This window comes from Meles meles, chromosome 5 (genome assembly GCF_922984935.1).
Source record: "Meles meles chromosome 5, mMelMel3.1 paternal haplotype, whole genome shotgun sequence".
Taxonomy (NCBI): domain Eukaryota; kingdom Metazoa; phylum Chordata; class Mammalia; order Carnivora; family Mustelidae; genus Meles; species Meles meles.
The window spans coordinates 11961808-11966813 of NC_060070.1; the positions used below are offsets into that span (position 1 = coordinate 11961808).

At 39.5% G+C, this 5006-nt stretch overlaps 1 pseudogene; it reads left to right on the forward strand.

Moving 5' to 3' along the window:
* Positions 1-237: 237 nt before the first annotated feature.
* Positions 238-1554, forward strand: LOC123942462 (annotated as a pseudogene).
* The last annotated feature ends 3452 nt before the right edge of the window (positions 1555-5006 follow it).

A 5006-nucleotide genomic window follows, 5' to 3' on the forward strand; every position in this document is an offset into this window, starting at 1 on the left:
TTGTAGGACCAAGAGGATGACCTTCCCAGATAGAGGAGGACCTGTTCTTCAGTCAAGGGGAATGAGTGACTACACTTCCTTCCTAGAACATCAAGACAAGCTCTCAAGGTCCATTTGTAGAAGAATGTCCAATAGTCAAGCTTCTAAGACTCCAGACACATCCAAATGAGGTCCTGCATGTGGCAGTCTGCCTTTCTTTAGAGCAAAAAATAAAGACCTCTGGCAGTGGTCGTTCGAGCAGCCGAAGCAAGATGGGTCAGAGTCAGAGTGGTGGTCATGCCCCTGTAGGTGGCAAGAAGGATGACAAAGACAAGAAAAAGAAATATGAACCTCCTGCACCAACCAGAGTAGGGAAAAAGAAGAAGAAAACAAAGGAACCAGATGCTACCAGCAAGCTGCCACAGGAGACACATCACACTCAGCACCACTTAAAATTATTGAAGTTAGGGAGAATTAAAGACTGTCTTCTCACAGAGGAAGAATTCATTAGAAATCAGGAACAAATGAAGCCTTTAGAAGAAAAGCAAGAGGAGGAAAGATTTATGGTGGATGATCTGAGGGGGAACCCCAAAGTCAATAGGAAACTTGGAAGAGATCCCTGTTTGCAATCATGCTATCCCGTCTACATCTGTAGGCTCAGAACACTGCATAAGCTTGCTTTCCTTTGTAGACAAGGATCTACTGGAACCAGGCTCCTCCATCCTGATTAACTACAAGGTGCATGTCATCATAGGGGTGCTCATGGGTGACACAGATCCCTTGGTCACAGTGATGAAGGTAGAAAAGTCACTCCAAGAAACGTATGCTGATATTGGGGGGGGGGGGCGTGGAGGGGGCTGGACAACCAAATCCAGGAAATTAAGGAATCTGTGGAGCTTCCTTTCACTCATCCTGAATATTATGAAGAGATGGGTATAAAGCCCCCAAATGGGGTTATTCTCTATGGTCCATCTGGCACAGGTAAAACCACTCTTGAGAGTGGTTGACTCTGAACTTATTCAGAAGTTCCTAGGTCACAGGCCCAAACTCGTTCAGAAATTGTTTCCAGTTGTGGAAGAACATGCACCATCCATCGTGTTTATTGATGGAATTCATGCCATTGGAACAAAAAGATACAAGTCAAATTCTGGTGGTGAGAGAGAATTTCAGCAAACAATGTTGGAACTGCTGAACCAATTGGACGGAGTTGATTTGAGGGGTGATATGAAAGTTATCACAGCCACAGACCAAATAGAGACTCTGGATCTGGCCTTTATCAGACCAGGCTGCATCAACAGGAAACCTGAGTTCCCTCGGCCTGACAAAAAGGCTAAGAAGTGCATCTTTCAGATTCACACAAGCAGGGTGACGCTAGCAGATGATGGGACCCCAGACGACTTGATCATGGCTAAAGATGACCTCTTGGGTGCCCACATCAAGGCACTTTGTACAGAAACTGGTGTGATGGCCTTGAGAGAACGTAGAATGAAAGTAACGAATGAAGACTTCAAAAAATCTAAAGAAATTGTTCTTTATAAAAAGCAAGAAGGCACTCCTGAGGAACTGTATCTCTAAGGGACCACAGCTGTCTTCAAGAAAATGGTCGGGATTGTCACAGCACCTTGAAGGGATGAGGTTGGAGAAGTTGCCCAGTGGAACCCATGTTCCAGTTGATTTTTCTTATTAACAAAACCTCCTGTGTACCTTTTTTTAAATAAAGATTTTATTTATTTATTGGACAGAGATCACAAGTAAGCAGAGAGTCAGGCAGAGAGAGAAGGGGGAAGCAGGCTCCCTGCTGAGCAGAGAGCCCAATGCGGGGCTCGATCCCAGGACCCTGAGATCATGACCTGAGCTGAGCCAAAGGCAGAGGTTTTAAACCACTGAGCCACCCAGGAGCCCCCTCCTGTGTACCTTTTTGAGTGCAATGTGGAGGATGCTTCCCAGGTTGCCTTCATCTGTTTGTCACATGCAGTGCTCTGTCCCCAGTAGAGAGTGCTCCATCTCAAAAAACAAAAAACAAAAATAAATAAATAAATAAATAAATAAATAGCAAACAAATTAATCAATTTAATACAAATAATTCAGATCACTTAGAATTCCAAATACTGGGACACCTGCATGGCTCAGTCAGTTAAGCTTCTGCCTTGGGCTCAGGTCATGAACCCAGGGTCCTGGGATCGAGCCCCACATCAGGCTCCTTGCTCAGTGTGGGGCCTGCTTCTCCCTCTCTCTCTGCCTGCTTGTGTTCGCTCTCTCTCTTATTTACTTATTTATAAATAAATAAAATCTTTAAAAAAAAAGAATTCAAATACTATTGAGCTCTGATTTCACCTTTGTGGCACACTGAAAGGAATACTCAACTAACAATACCTCACCCTGGACCAGGAAAAGAAGAAAAAAAAAAACTAACAAACAAACATAACAAAAACTCTCTTGCCATTCATAAATTTTAGAAGTTATTTTCCATTTTTTTCAGTGTTCCTTTTCTCTCATGGGTCTTTTGATGGATGGATAGTGGAAGAAATGCCGAGAGGTGGCATAATCACAGAACTGGGATGATGGGTTAAGAAGCAGAAAACGTGACCCTTTTAGTTTTATTTTTGTAACACAAATCTATGCACAGCACTTTTCGAGAAAATACTTTTTTATATATTATAAGCTTGGGAGGAAAACTTAGAAGAACATGAACAAAAATGTTAATAGTAGTTAAACCCAGATGACTTTTCCCTTTCTCCTGTCTCGCAGTACTTGTCAGGATGTTCCTCCAGGTTTTCTGTGATTTAAAAATAGTACTTTTCAAATAGGAAAAACTATAAAAATTGAATTTAAAAATCAAGTAAAAGTTACAGTTATGAAATAAGATATTAATTTGAAATTTTTAGAAAAAAAATCTGAAAAACACACAAAGAATGGGAAGTGTGAAAATGCCATAATTCTGAGTTAATAGAAAATGTTAGATGAAGATTGGTCAATGAAAAACAAAGAGGAAGTAGAAGGTGTTGAGTAAAAATTTTAATGGAAGGCTAAGAAATGCATTCACATCTCATGGCAGGAGATTATAAGGTGTTAAAAAAGCATTGAGAAGGATTTTCTGGAAATCTTGACGATGGCTTTCTGCCTACTGTGGAATACATTTTATATTTATTTTGGAGATCTCTGTGGTTAAAATGCTCGCTTCTGGAGCTGGGGAAATTGTGAGAAATGTGTTCTTCCCTGATGTCGCAAAAAAGTAAGATCTATAACATGTCACACTATCAAAAACAAAGGCAGTTCAAATGGAAGGGTAGATAGCTTCTTCATTGAGTTTATTCTTTAAACCAGACCGATCAGGAATTGCATCTGAGAAATCAAATACAGTGTTGTCAAATAGCACTGTGTCAATGATAGAGCTTTAGATCTTTAGGAGTCAACCAGAAATAGTTAACTTAAAGGCTCTAGAATGACTGAAACCTTTAATTAACCTAAAAATTACTAACCTAATAATATACAAATGAGCTAACATTAAGTAACCTAATAACATACAAATATTAACTAACCAAAGAATATGCAAATATTATGACCTCACCTCTGCTTAATGTTGACTCCCTTTCTAGGATGCCATGAGAGTTTGGGGATGAAGTGTTCTATTAAATGTGAGTATGGCATTATACCTAGGCTGGATTCTTGCTTTTGTCCTTAGAAGAGGAAGGCATGGTGCCTGCAAGTCAGATGGCAGCAATCTGCACCTGCACAGGTCTGACTGAGGCAGAGAAGCAGCACTTTCTCCATGCAGCAGAATTTCTAGACTGAAGAGCCCTTGGAGCTGTTGCTATGGAATTCAGCCTGTCACCCTGACCAAGAAAAAGAGCACCTCATCCTCTTTTGATGTTTCCTTCCCACGCGGGAAAAGCCACCAGCTTAATGTTCCTGGCCAATCCATGCTTGCCCTCCTCCCCATCTCCAAGGAAAGAGCAAGGAAGGAAAGAGAAGTAAGAAGAATTTAGGGCAAGCTTCTCAGGAAAACCAAGAGAAAAATGAGAAGGGCAGTTCTCCCAGACACCTAGGAAAAACATTTCACTCCCTAATGTCATTCTGTGTTATGCACTCTGGCCGAGAGGAAAAAGAAAAAAGAAAAGAAAAACAAAAAACAAAGATTCACTTGGTACACATAAAAGACCATTTATTACTGAAACAAATTCTGGGATGACCAGAGCCAGTATTTTCTCTAACCTAGTGTGTATTATATTTTATGCATAATCACAGTTGAATTGCTTCCCCTGCCCAATGTCATGCGTCTTATTCCTTTTTATTACTGCCCTATCCAACTCTATGCTCTATTATAGACTATATGTTAATGGCTGAATTCTGAAGGCAAATAGCACTTTGTGAATATGTAAGACTATAGAAGCTGCTGGTGCCTATTCAGTAAATCAGAACTGCTGTGCCAAGCAGCAACCGTGCTTCTCAGCATCATATCAATTCTGTCGCGTAAAGACTAAGCCAAAATGGCCAAGTCATTTAGAGTAAGTAGATATTGAAAGAGTTGACATTTTAATATATTTAATAATGAAATAGTAGCTAATTTTGATATTTAGTATAAAAATAGTAGAGACTACAAGATGTTGAACATTATGGCCATAATCTTATACATCTTTATGCACTCTGCAATGTAGCATACTGACCTGAAAACTCTCTGCAGTCCGTAAGTGTTTATTAAATTCATTTGTAAAGATGTTGGGAGAATTTGATGTGAGATGTTTTATAAAAACGTTATGTTGATATTATAATACTGGACTGTAGCACAATCTACTCTTTTAAAATCACATTCACTGGTATTTCATTTTAATAATCAAAAAAGTAACACCTGCTCAGTTTGTCAAAGTAGGAAATCTATGTTAAAGGGTAATTTTCCAAAAAGGTATGATCACAACTTTCATACAGATATAAAATGAATACTTGTCAGATATTTTATTTAACCTACTAATTAAATGAAAGAACCAGGAAAGATGTTACAATCAGTTCAAAGGAGAAGTTTAAGCTGCCCA